The sequence below is a fragment of the Odocoileus virginianus genome, chromosome 12 (genome assembly GCF_023699985.2).
Source record: "Odocoileus virginianus isolate 20LAN1187 ecotype Illinois chromosome 12, Ovbor_1.2, whole genome shotgun sequence".
NCBI classification, from domain to species: Eukaryota; Metazoa; Chordata; class Mammalia; order Artiodactyla; family Cervidae; genus Odocoileus; species Odocoileus virginianus.
In genome coordinates, this window is record NC_069685.1 from 27,354,487 (window position 1) to 27,369,103 (window position 14,617).

At 41.4% G+C, this 14,617-nt stretch overlaps 1 long non-coding RNA gene across 1 annotated transcript in view; it reads right to left on the bottom strand.

Moving 5' to 3' along the window:
- The window catches only part of LOC110132994 (uncharacterized), a 36,676-nt gene extending 35,436 nt beyond the window's left edge, over positions 1-1,240 (bottom strand). Inside the window, exon 1 of the long non-coding RNA XR_011490530.1 lies at positions 1,121-1,240. This is a non-coding gene — a long non-coding RNA (uncharacterized lncRNA). The remainder of the gene's footprint in view (positions 1-1,120) is intronic.
- Positions 1,241-14,617: the final 13,377 nt, after the last annotated feature.

Here is a 14,617-nt window from a genome sequence, read left to right on the forward strand (position 1 = left end):
TACCTGAGGAAAATGCTAAATGTCATTCAAGCATCATAGAATAAAGACAGCTCATTCTAGACATGTTAATATGAGGGCTGAAAATTAGAAAGAGGCAGCTGTTGGGAAAGTCAGTGAGGGGTGCTAAGCCAGACAAGAGACCTGGAGCGGCTCACAGACCATCCTTTCTCTGGGGTAACTTCAGCCCTCAGAGGGTCTGCAGAGGTGAGACTAGAGTCCAGCTTTCTATTTTTAATTCATAGTGTGGAGATAAGAGTTAAATATAAAGCAGATTAAGACTTCCCTTAAATCTCCTCTACAAAAGAAAAACTGGAATTAATCTACAGGGGCCCTCTATGGATGGCTCAGCACCATCACTTTCTAAGAATAAAATTAGAAGCAGAAAACTGTGTCCTTATCCTTTGACATCCAAGAATTATTGCCATCAAAGTACTACAGCCCATGAAATTACTTTCCAGGTTATACTCATTAGATTGAGCATTTTCATTCTGTAGACCTGTGGTTTTAATGGAAAAGAAAAGAAGAAGAAAAAAAACCCCTCACTTCATAAGACAACTGTTCCCATATACTGGTCCATTAATAGGATGCTAATGCATGTGGAAATCATTATAAAATCACAAATGCTGAACTGAGAAGCAGATTTCAAACACTGATAGGCCTGGGCTTGTTGTGGAAGTTTGGACCGTGAGAGCGTCGGATTCAGATAAGTGCATTGTAGCCTGTATTCCCTACACCCTGCAGCTAAAGAGGCACTCAATTACAGGCTGTGATTTTGGTTTTTTTTTTAACTTTTAATCACATTATATATTACCTTTATGGCTTAGACATTACACAGGAAGCTAACCTGGCTGCTAGAGTCTTCCTCAGTGGATGTGTTAAGCAGATAACACAGAGGCAGCAGAACAACGAGATTAAATGTGAGGGCTCTGGAGCTGGCTTTGAATCTGAGCCCCACCAATGACTCACTGTGTGACCTTGGGCAAGTTGCTTAATCTCTCTGTGCCTGAGTTGCCACTTGTGTAGAGGAAAGATAATAATGGTCCATGCCTCAAGTAAGGATTAATTGAGAAAATGTATGCAAAGAACTAAATCAGTTCCCAGCATTGTGGAGAGCACTCACCAGCAGCTGGGGTTTATCAGGATCACGGTGCTGGAGATGCAAGAGAGATGAGTGTGGAATGGCTGTGCACTCTGGTGGTGTAGTCCAGACTGCGGAGGTATATAAAGCCCTCATGACACCTCAGGCCTTGTCCTGTAAAGGAAGAAAAGCCAGTCGACTTTCTCTGATGAATCTGTGTATCTGAAGTCACTGTAATGCACTGAGCCTTGCCTGGCATGTGATGCCTCAGTGTGTGCATTTAGATCAGTCCAGCAAGTCATGGGGGCTTCCCAGGTCATGCTAGTGGTAAAGAACCCACCAGTCAATGCAGGAGACGCAAGAGACTCAGGTTCAATCCCTGGGTCGGAAGATCCCCTAGAGGAAGAAATGGCAACCCGCTCCACCATTCTTGCCTGGAGAATCCCATGGACAGAGAAGCCTGGCGGGCTACAATCCATGGGGTTGCATAGTCAGACACGACTGAAGCGACTCAGCACGCACACACAGCAAGTCATGATGCTTTTCTGAACAATTCTCTGTGTTGTGCTTTCAGAGACACAGAAGAATTATAAGGTAAAACTCTGTCCATGGCATAGATGCAGACTGTGCTTAGTCGCTCAGTTGTGTCTGACTCTTTGGACCTCATGGACTGTAACCCTCCAGGCTCTTCTGTCCATGGGGATTCCCCAGGCAAGAATATTGGAATGGGTGGCCATGCCCTCCTCCAAGTGATCTTCCCAACGCAGGGATTGAACCAGGGTCTCCCGCACCGCAGGCATCTGAGCCACGAGGGAAGCCCATATGTAAAGACTAGTTAGAGAGATTCCGTATAACTAGGAAATACAGCAAACTCCTTATGGGACCTAATATGAGAAGCAACTGTTTATGTATGAAGAGCAACTTGGATGCAAAGGTGGGTAACCGATCTTTGCTTTTAACTTTGCAATCAGCAGAAGGATAGAGTGAAGACATAAGGCTGAGAGAGTTATGTCTATCAAAGCAGAACAAACTGATTGTTACAGAGTCTCTAAAGAGGAAACGACAAAGAGGACACAAACTAATGAAATTCTCAAATGTGTTCTATTGCTAATCGGAAAGCAGCACAGCACTAATTCATTTCACAAATACTTATCTATCATTTTCCAGGAACAATTCTTAGTGCTGGGGTTGTGTCACTGACATTCTAATGGACAAAAAGACAATTAACAAAACAGAAAGTCCCAAAGTACATCTGTACACACACACACACAATATGTCAAAGTGTGAGTATTGTACAGAAAATAAAGCAGGGTAAAGTGTTGAGGAGTGATGAGGAAAGAGATGCTTTGTGACAAGTGGCTAACTATGAGGTAAAGATAAAACATGCAAAAGAAATCAGAGAAGGTAAGATGTGGATATAGACTGAAAGCATTGTGGGAAAATTTTGTGGCCTCAGAAGGACACAGTAGAAGGAGTGAGGAGCTGGTCCTTCCAGGCCTGGGACAGAGAGAGCAGAGCGTGGCCAGAGGAGAGGCAGGGGCAGCCTGGAGGCATGGGCACCAGCAGGCAGGATGGGTGGGAGCAGATTACCATGGGCCTGATAGGGGGCCACGTGGACTGTAAGATGTAAGTGTCAAGAGCTCCTGAAAACTGCCTGGGGAAACACACAAGCAGTTTTAGTTTCACATCAGCTGGTGAATAGGGACCGGAGCCTCAGGACCACATTGGGGCCTGGAGATATCAGAGCACCTTCTCTTTCTCTCATCACTGTATTAAGAGAATCTCAAAAACGCCTCTCTCCATGTGATAGAGAAAAGGCCATCTGCAGCCTATGTCAGCATCCTCTGTGCTAATCGTGTGCGGGAGCTGTGTGCTCCCAGCACCAGCTTATGCTGTGTTTCAAGGAAGGCTGAGCAACGTTTCGGCAACTTACCCCAGTGGTGGGGACATTATTCGTGGAGTGATGAACACAAAGAGAAGAGGATGTCTCCAAAGGAGAGGAAGCTGGGGCGGTGAAATGTCCATCAACAGGGCTGCACTTCCATGCCTGGGCCTTAGTTTTCCTGCCTCTTCCTTCAAGGACACAGAGACTGTCTTCAGTAGCCTGCCCTGTCCCCCTGAGGTTGTGACCTCAAATTTCTATGGGTCATGCAATCAAACAAGGATATCTTTAAAAAATACATGTAAGCATGAAAACAACCTTGAATGAGAGTTTAATTCATACCTTGAGCTATCTGGGGATATTCAGAGGCCTTTTGTAATAATTACGTCTATGTTTCTGTGGGTTGAGTTGGCTGAAATCCTAAAGGGGACAAAATAGTCTGTATGAAGTAAATATAATTCCTTAATGTAAAATCAAAAGGTCAGGTATCAGGTGAGTTTGCCTTACTTGCAAACTTGAAGGAGGCAGTTTAATTCAGGGTATGTGTAAAATATGTTATTCTTTTTTTTTTTTTGTAATTAGTATTTGTAATTGTAATTGTAATTTGTAAAAGTCAGTATTTCTGACATACAGACTCTCTCCAATGACTAGCTCCCTAGAAAGCCCATAACTTTCCTCAAACTGACCTATTTTGCTTCAATAACCAGCACATTCTATGTCCCATTGATATAAAACTGCCATTTAGAAGTCTGTTAATTCACTTACTGTGCTTAACAAATATACTGAGCACCCAATATGCGCTAAGTACAATGCCAGATGCTAGGGATTCAGAGGAGGATGAGACAGGTAAGACATTGCGTTCCTACGTGGAAGGTATAAGCCACAGTTCTTCGGCCTTCTTAGATTGACTTCTTTAAACTCCAGCTGAGAAATTCTGCCTCTAAGAGCTGTGCTGTCATTAGTTCTCTTATAGGCACTGCATCCTATTTCAGCAATCAAGGTATTAATCACAGAGCAGGGTAATATTCCATGACTCATATCTTCAGAATGTTATAAAACATTTATAAAATCAGACTATAAGGTGAATATTGTGAATAAGCAAAAGCAGCTTTGAAATTCCCTGTAAAATGGTACCAAGCGGGAAACCAACACACGCTCAGCCAGTCAGTTCAGTCACTCATTTGTATCTGACTCTCTGCCACCCCATGAACTGCAGCACGCCAGGCTTCCCTGTCCATCACCAACTCCCAGAGCTTGCTCAAACTCGCATCCATCGAGTCGGTGATGCCATTCAACCATCTCATCCTCTGTCGCCTCCCAATACATGCTATATCTGAGTAAATCTAACTTAGTGTTTTCTCTGACTTTGGTTAGGCACTAAAGTAAATGGTTGACTTTCATTTAGGGGCAATATTGTTGATAAAAACAACATATCTTTAAAACACCAGAATTGCATCCAGCATCTGGTAACTGGGGACTGACTGACAGAACAGCAGATGAGTTTGTAGGCTGTTTTGAAATAGTAATGAATGAGTTCTATTTGCTTCTAATGGCAATACAACTCTCAATCATTAAGTCAAAGGCATCCATGGCATCAGAAGTCTGAAAGCAGCCTCATCCCCTGCCCCTCAGTCCATGTACTCCACTATTAGGGGAGAAAAACTGAGGGTTCCTTCATCCACGAGGAGGATGAAGACATGCTGAGGGGGCCACTGGACCAAAAGAGGCCTGGGTTAGATCAAGGGCAATGTGCAGAATGTGAACTTGGAGCCTGGACTGCCAACCATCAGCAGTAAGATGCTGTTACAAAGTCCACAAACTAAAGAGGAGAAGTTGCATCTCAGTTGAGGTCAGCAAAGACCAGAGAATACTTGGACAAGACCTGTAACTTGGGTCTTCCCTGAGCAGAAGGATGGTGAAGGGAAGAATCCTACTGGTGTCTAAGTATGCGACCAAAGAGACTATAAAACTTAGAAGTGACTGAGTTATTTTTAAATAACAAAGTTTACATTGCCTACCAAAAATGAGGGCTTGAGACCTAAGTTGTGTTCAGTTATAGAAAAAACAAAGTCACATTTATCTATATAAATGGTCTGCACATTGCAAGTCAGCTACTCATGTCTCATAGGTCAGTCTCTCTAACACAACCTCAGTAAGTGGAATGTCAGAAAGAATCACCAGTACAATTTAAATGGTTGCTCCTATGTGTTGAGAGAAATACATACTGAGTTTTCATAAATTAAATACATGAGGACTCCATCTCCCCATGCTCTTTGTTCCCCATTCCAAAGGCTCTCATAACAGTAGACTCAAAGAACACAATAGTCTGTGTGGATACACACCATCATAGTGTATATCCACCAATACTCACATCCAAGCTCACCAAGCACGGGAGAAATGAGAAATTTCATTTATTTATGCTTAACATCCTCTGGGTTTCAATGAGACTAACTTCTTCTATCGCTTAGAATCTAGACATTTCTTACATGAAAAGCTAGTCTAGGACTTCCCTGGTGGTCCAGAGGCTGGGACTCCACACTCCCAATGCAAGGGACCCAGGGTTCAATCCCTAGTCAGGGAACTAGATACCACACGGCACAGCTAAGAGTTCACATACTACAACTAAAGCTCCTACATGCTGCAACTAAGACCCGGCACAGCCAAATGACTGAGTGATTAAATGAATAAATAAGTAAATGAATATTTTTTCAAATTAAAAAATAAAAGCTACTCTAGAATTATATCCCATTCTATCTTATCATCCATTATTAAATAGGGCCTAGATATGCTGTAAATGGGCTTCCCAGGTGGTACAGTGGTAAAGAAGCCACCTGCCAACACAGGAGACACAAGAGACCCAGGGTTCAATCCCTGGGTTGGGAAGATTCCCTGGAGGAGGAATAGCCCCCAACTCCAAAACTCTTGCTTGGAAAATCCCACGGACAGAGGAGCCTGGCAGGCTATAGTTCATGGGGTCGCAAAGAGTCGGACACAACTTAGCAACTAAACAACAATACTTCTAAGCTAGACTGGTCAACAGGAACTGGGGCAGGTCATATATTCATATGAATTAAGAACAGTCATATTCTTAATATGAATTGATAGAACATATGGAAATTTAGTCAGATAATGTGATATTGAAACATACCCAATGCTGAAATCCTAGGATTTCTAGGCTAAATAGCCAGCATAATTACAGTTAACATCTTTAGGGATAAAAGAACATTGATTCTGTTATGGGAAATAGCATCATCTTTTGCCATCCTTGATTCAGTTCTCCAAAATGCTACTTTTAAGAAGCCCCTGCTATAAAGGTGAGTTGGACCTGGTGTTGGGATGATGGAAACAGATTTTTCTTCTACCTTATTGAAAAGAACTATTTCAGTCAGGTAGGAAAGGAGACTAAAACCGTTAGTGCTGCCCAGGGCAGAGCTGAGTAAGACCATTAAAAGGTAGAAACTGAGAACAAATCTATTATAGACGTGCAATTAGCTTTGGAGATCAGTGTCTCGGAGCCATCTTTACAACATAAAGGCAGCTTCTCCTGGTGACCAGGACATAGCTGCACAGCTCTTCAGGCCTTGAAGACCCGAGGAGAAACAGTGAGCAGAGGCAAGGGTGTCTGTGGAGATCCCAGCGCCCAGCAAGCACATCTCTGTTCTCATGTGCTGGCAGGCTGCCCAGAAGGCATCAGCCCAGCTGTTGGGTCTGGTGGCAGTCTGTTTAACTCCACCATATGGGGAGCAAAATCCTGGCTCTCTAGTCAGTGAGGCATTTTCCAGGCAAAAGCTCTAATAAGCATTTGGTTCAGTGGTCACTGTGAATCAGGAAGGGCTGAAGGAATGACAGGCAGATACATCTACCTTCTCAAGGAGGAAAGTTAGTTTGGATGTTTTATGGCTAGTGACACTATGATAGCTGAAACTGGTGTCATAGCTATTAGCTAAGAATCTCTAAATCATATATATTATAAAATTCTAGAGCTGAAGGAGACTTCAGAGATTGTCCAGTTTTTGGAAAAAATTAGAAGCTAAGGGTTTAAGAGACTTATCAAAATTACACAGGTATTTCACAGTAAAGCGATGACAAAACCCCAAATGGTCTGACTGCTAATTCAGGGATCTTTTCATTATACCAAACAGCTTTTTGAAATAAATAAGACATCTCTCCCTTGTTACTGTCCAGTCATTGTCACTCCCTTCCCCTAAGTATCTAAAAAGGGTCTTTCTAAGCGTAAATATCTGGAAAACTTTTGCAAGTTTTATTTAGAAAGCATTTGCTTGCTACCAACATCCTTTTAACATTCTGTGACATTTTCCTAAATATATTTATTTTTCTAGCTGCAGAGATAAAAATGATAATGATTTGAAAGTTATAGAAATGAAAAAAAAAAAAACTTTAGTAATTCTTAGCCTTTAGAGTCAGCCACAAAGAAGTTAATGTAATCCTTCCAGATCTTTACATATATAATATGTAGATACATACACAATTTATAACATATTATATTTTACAATTATATAAATACATATTACAAATATATACACAAACACATATAAAATGTGATATGGTACATAATATGTGAGTTGTCAACAATTAAATGCAGCAGGACAGGCAGAATGAACCACATTATAAAGCTTTTGTTATCTGAGGAAAAGCATACTATTCATACTTAGTGTAGAGGAGATGAGTTACTGAACATCTGAAGAGTGATATTTCTCATCCGGAGAAATATAGCCAGGCCTTTGACCGTAAAGTCTAGACCTTCTTCACCAAAACTCTCTTGTGCCCTCATTCCTCACTATCCTCCTGGTAACATATTTCATGTTTCTCAGGCTCAAGGAAGAGAATCTAAGCTCAGACCAAGGCTGCCTATTTGGAGAGCAAGAAGGCAGAAGAATCCAACCTTTGGGAGAGGGAGGAGGGAGCACTGGCTTCCAGAAGACAGTAGGCTGAACCTTTCTAAACTGCGAAGTTCCAAGAGCTGTTAGCAACTACTGCAGTGATGGAGGTGTGTGCCTAGGCAGGCCGGGCACTTGGCATCCTGAGAGGGAGGCTCAGTAAAGATATCAGTGCCCAAGCGTGGGCATGGAGAACGAGATGCTGCCAGAGGAGTTGCCTGCCCACAAGTACATTCCGTGGGCAGGAAGACCAAGCACTCAGAGATAAACTCCACTGACTGATAACCAGGGACTTCATTCCCATTTATCTTTGACCACTAGGGCCTAAAAGAGCTCTTTTATGATTCCAAATGAGTGAAAGGGGCTCCCTTTAACAGACACCCCAACAATCATGATGGAAGGGACTGAGTCTCATTGAAACAGAACTGGAAAAAGAATGGTATGTTAACACTCTTTTACCTTTGAGCTGTGGAGCAAATCAAACATATAACACATATATGATATGATTCATGTGATATTATTTACCTATCAGGATACCCAAGGATGAAAAAAATTATTTCACTCTATTTGCACACCTACAATATAAAGATTTAGCCAAGAGAGATTACTTAAAAATTTTAAAAACCAAAATCTCAAAAGAAATTTTATGAAACTATATGCATAAGCTAGGGATCTGAGAGACTTTCCTATAGTTTATATCAAAAAAATACAGAAGTGATACAAGGAAAGTTAACTATGTTTGATATATAAAAATATTTAAAATTTTGTTTTAAAAAAGGCATACAATTGATAAAGTTAAAAAGAAAATGCTAGGTTAGGGGAAAATTGGCATGGATATGTCTGATAAGGGGCTAATTTCAGTAAAATGCAAAAACTCCCACAAATTAGTAAGAAAAAGATAAGAAATTGTAACAGACATAAGAGCAAATAATATGAATAGAAAACTCACAGATGAGCAAATGCAAATGATGATGAAATCCATTAAAAAGATGCTTTATTTCACTAGTTGCCAGGGAAATATAAATTTAAAAAACAATGATATATTCCTCCTCACTCATTAAATAGGCATTTTTTTGGAAAGGGATACTCTAACACATTGGTAAAATTTAAATACACACAAATATTCTCTAACCCAGAAATCCCACTTCTAGTAAATCAACACCAGCAAAATCTGAACTATCTCTTTAATGGCAAAGGAGTAAAGAAAGATTCCTTAAACAACACACAGGAAAAAACATGAAACAAAAAGGAAAATATTGATAAATTGTCTATGTTAATGTTTGCTTCTACATGCCAAAGGATGTCTTAAACACATTTAAAATAAAAGTCTTAAACTGGCAGAAGATGGCTGACATTCATATAATGATCAAAGATTAATGTCAAGAAATACTTGTTCTATGTGGAAGTGAAAGTGTTAGTCACTCAGCTGTGTCCAATCTTTGCGACCCCATGGACTATACCCCACCAGGCTCCTCTGCCCATGGAATTCTCCAGGCAAGGATACTGGAGTGGGTAGCCACTCCTTTCTCTAGGGGATCCTCCTGACCCAGGGATAGAACCCAGGTCTCCCGCACCGCAGGCAGATTCTCTACAGCCTGAGCCACCAGGAGAGCTTGTTTTATATATATATGTAACTGCCAGTATTCAATAATTTTGACTTACAAAAATGGCAATTTCCTGTGATTCAACCTAATACAAAGAATTCTTCCAAATTAATTTTAAAAAGACCATCAACCTAAGAGAAAAAAAATGGACAAAGGATGTGAATTCACAAATGAGGGAAACTAAATGGCCAATAAATGTTTGAAAACATGCTTAAATCACCAGAAATAAGGGAAACAAAAATTATGATGAAGGGTTTCCCTGATGCCTCAGTGGTAAAGAATCCACCTGCCAATGCAGGAGATGGGGGTTCAATTCCTGATCCGCGAAGATCCCACAGGCTGTGAAGCAACTAAGGCAGTGCGCCAGAACTACTGAGCCTGTGCTCTGGAGCCCAGGAGCCACAACTACTAAACCCACACACCCTAGAGTCCGTGCTCCACAACGAGAGAAGCCACCACCACGAGAAACCTGTTCACCACAACTAGAGAGCAGCGCCTGTTTTCCGCAACTGGAGAAGGCCTACATGCAGCAACCAAGACCCAGCACAGCCAAAACTAAATAAAGCTATAAAAAAGAGAAAATACAGTGAGATAACTTTCACATGACAAGGTTGACAAAGATTAACAAGCACTGGTAAAAATATGGGGAAATAAGAATTCTTACACACTACAGGAGTGTAAATTATTACAAATTTGGCAATATCATTGTGAAGTTGAAGTACAGTCAGTATCTGACCCACTAACTTCACAGCCAGATTTACACATAACTGTACACACACACCCCCTTATAACTACACCTCAAGGAGATATGGATAAGGAAGATTAATAGACCATGGTTTAAAACAGTAAATAATTGGAACTAATATAAGTAGCATTGCATCTTATAAGTGATTATCAGATAAGTAAACTGGTAGATTCAATCCATCAAAATTAAAAAATGTGCTCTAGGACTTCCCTGGTGGTGCAGTGGATGAGAATCTGCCTGCCGATGCAGGAGACATAGATTCAATCCTTGGTCCAGGAAGATCCCACATGCTGTGGAGCAACTAAGCCAGTGCACCACAATGTGAGCCTGTGCTCCACAGCTCGTGAGCCACAACTACCAAGCCTGTGTGTTGCAAATACTGAGGCTGTGTGCCGCAATTACTGAAGCCCACGTGCCTAAAGCCTGCGTTCCAAACAAGAGAAGCCCATGCACCTCAATGAACAGTATTCCCTACTCATTGCAACTAAAGAAAGCCTGTGCAAAGCAACAAAGACCCAGAGCAGCCCCTCCAAAATTAAATAAATAGAATAAAAGAATTTTCTCTACATGTGTTAATGAGGATAGGTCTTAAAAGATACAATGTTGAATTAAAAAATTGAAAAAAAATTGCAGGATACTTGGAATATCCCCTTCAGGGATCACTACCTTGTCATGGCAAAGGGGCTTGTGTAACTCAGTGAAGCCATGAGCCAAGCCATGCAGGGCCACCCAAGACAGACAGGTCACAGTGGAGAGCTCTGACAAAATGTGGTCCACTGGAGGAGGAAATGGCAAACCACTCCAGTTTTCTTGGGGTGAGAACCCCATGAACAGTATAAAAAGGCAAAAAGATATGAGACCAGAAAATGAGCCCCCCTCCCCCCCAGGTGTCCAATATGCTACTGGGAAAGAGTAGAGGGCAATTACTAATAGCTCAGAAAGAGTGAAGAGGCTAAGTCAAAGCAGAAACGACACCCAGTTGTGGATGTGTTCAGTGGTGAAAGTAAAGTCTGATACTGTAAAGAACAATACTGCATAGGAACCTGGAATGTTAGGTCCATGAATCAGGTAAATTGGATGTGGCCAAGCAGGAAATGACAAGGATGAACATCAACATCTTATGAATCAGTGAACTAAAATGGATGGGAAAGGGTGAATTTAATTCAGATGACCATTATATCTACTAGGCAAGAATCCCATAGAAGAAATGGAGTACCCCTCATAGTCAACAAGAGTCCAAAATGCGGTACTTAGGTGCAATCTCAAAAATGACAGGATGATCTCAGTTCGTTTCTAAGGCAAAACATTCAACATCACAGCAATCCAAGTCTATGCCTCAACCACTGATGCTGAAGAAGCTGAAGTTGATGCGTTCTATGAAGACCTACAAGACCTTCTAGAATACTAAAAAAAAAAAAAAAAAGATGTCCTTTTCATCATAGGGGATTGAGATGCACAAGTAGGAAGTCATGAGACACCCAGAATAACAGGCAAGCTCGGCCTTGGAGTACAAAATGAAGCAGGGCAAAGGCTAACAGTTTTGCAAAGAGAACACACTGGTCATAGCAAACACCCTTTTCCAACAACATAAGAGGCGACTTTACACATGGACACCACCAAATGGTCAATACCAAAATCAGATTGATTACATTCTTTGCAGCTGAAGAAGAGGCTCAATACAGTCAGCAAAAACAAGACCTGGAGCTTAGTGTGGCTCAGAACATCCGTTCCTTATAACATAACTCAGGCTTAAACTAAAGAAAGTGGGGAAAAACACTAGACCATTCAGGTATGATCTAAATCAAATCCCTGATGATTATACAGTAGAAGGGACAAATAGATTCAAGGGATTAGATTTGATAGACAGACTGCTTGAAGAGCTATGGACAGAGGTTCATAACATTTTACAGGAGGCAGTGACCAAAACTGTCCCAAATAAAAAGAAATGCAAGAAGGTAAAGTGGTTTGTCTGAGGAGACTTTATAAATAGCTGAGCAAAGAAGAGAAGGAAAAGCAAGAGAGAAAGGGAAAGATATACCCAACTGAATACAGAGTTCTAAAGAACAGTAAGGAGAGATAAGAAGGCCTTCTTCAATGAATAATGCAAAGAAATAGACAAAAACAATAGAATGGGAATGATTATCTCATCAAGAAAACTGGAGACATCAAGGGAACATTTTATTCAAGGATGGGCAGGATGAAGGACAGAAACAGTAAAGCCTAACCAGAGGCAGAAGAGATTACGAAGAGGTGGCAAGAATACACAGAACTGTACAAAAAAGGTCTTGATGACCCAGATAAACACAATGGTGTAGTCACTCACCTATAGCCAGACATCCTAGAGTGTGAAGTCAAGTGGACCTCAGGAAGCATTACCACCAATAAAGCTAGTGGAAGAGATGGAATTTGAGCTGAGCTATTTAAAATACTAAAACACGATGGTGTTAAAGTGCTGCACTCAATATGTCAGCAAATTTGGAAAACCCAGCAGTGGCCACAGGACTGGAAAAAGTCAATTTTCATCCCAATTCCAAAGGATGGCAGTGCTAAAGAACGGTCAAACTACCGGACAATTGGGCTCACTTCCCATGCTAGTAAAGCGTGAAAGTCACTTAGTCATGTCCTACTGCAGGCGGATCCTCACTATCTGAGCCACCAGGGGAGCCCCCCCATGCTAGGAAGGTTATGCCCAAAATCCTTTTAAGCTAGGCTTCAGCAGTACTTGAATCAACAACTTCCAGATGCACAAGCTGGGTTTAGAAAAGGCAAAAGAACCAGAGATCAAATTGCTAACACTCGTTGGATCACAGAGAAAGCAAGGGAATTCCTGAAAAACATCTACTTCTGTTTCATTGACTACATGAAAGCCATTGACTGTGTGGATCACAACAAATGTGGAAAATTCTTACAGATATGGGAATATCAGACCATCTTACCTGTCTTCTGAGAAGTCTGTATGTGGTTCAAGAAGCAAAATAGTTAGAACCTTACATGTTACAACTGACTGCCTCAAAATTGGGAAAGGAGCACGGCAGTGCTGTATATCGCCACCCTGTTTATTTAACTTACATGCAAAGTACATCATGTGAAATGCCAGGCTGGATGAGTTACAAGCAGGAATCAAGATTGCTGGGAGAAATATCAACAAACTCAGATATGCAGATGGTACCATTCTAATGGCAGAAAGCAAAGAGGAACTAAAGAGCCTCTTGAGGATGGTGAAGAAGAAGAATGAAAAAGCTGGCTTAAAACCCAACATTAAAAAAAGCCTAAGATCATGGCACCCAGTCCTACCACTCCATTGCAAATAAAGGGGAAAAAGTGGAAGCAGTGACAGATCTTCTCTTCCTGGGCTCCAAAATCACTGAGGATGGTGACTGCAGCCATGAAATTAGAAGATGGTTGCTTCTTGGAAAGAAGGCTATGACAAATCTAGACAGCATATTAAAAAGCAGAGACATCACTTTGCCGACAAATGTCCATATAGTCAAAGCTATGGTTTTACCAGTAGTCATGTACAGATGTGAGAGCTGGACAATAAGGAAGATTTAATGCCAAAAAAATTGATGCTTTTGAATTGTAGTGTTGGAGAAGACTCTCGAGAGTCTTTTGGACAGCAAGGAAATCAAATCAGTCAATCCTAAGGGAAATCAACCCTGAATACTCACTGGAAGAACTGATGCTGAAGCTCCAATCCCTTGGCTACCTGATGTGAAGAGCCGACTCACTGGAAAAGACCCTGATGCAGGGAAAGATTGAAGGCAAAAGAAGAAGGTGGCAGAGGATTAGATGGTTGGATGGCATCACCAACTTGATGGACATGAACTTGAGCGAACTCCAGGAGATGGTTAGGGACAGGGAGGCCTGGCATGCTGCAGTCCACGGGGTCACAAAGAATTGAACATGACATAGTGACTAAATAACAACACCACCTGGAGTATGAGCCTAGTTATATAAATTTTTAAATTAGAGAGAACTGTGTATACATAGTAAAACATGGAGGTGAACAATACATAGCTGGTTTAAAGTAGTTATAAGGGAAGGGAAAGAAATAGAATGGAAGAGGAATATAAAGAGATCCTTTAGAGAACAAACTTGTGGTTACTGGAGGAAGGATGGGGGGAGGGATAGTTAAGGAGTCTGGGATGGACATGCATACACTGCTATATTTAAAATGGGAAACTGACAAGGACCTACTGTATGAAAGTAAAAGTCACTCAGTTGTGTCCCACTCTTGCAACCCCATGGACTATACAGTCCATGGAGTTCTCCAGGCCAGAATACTGGAGCGGGTGGCTATTCCCTTCTCCAGGGGATCTTCTCAACCCAGGGATCGAACCCAGGTCTCCCACATTGCAGGCAGATTCTTTAGCCACCAGGAAGACCTAATGTATATAGCACAGTAGAAAT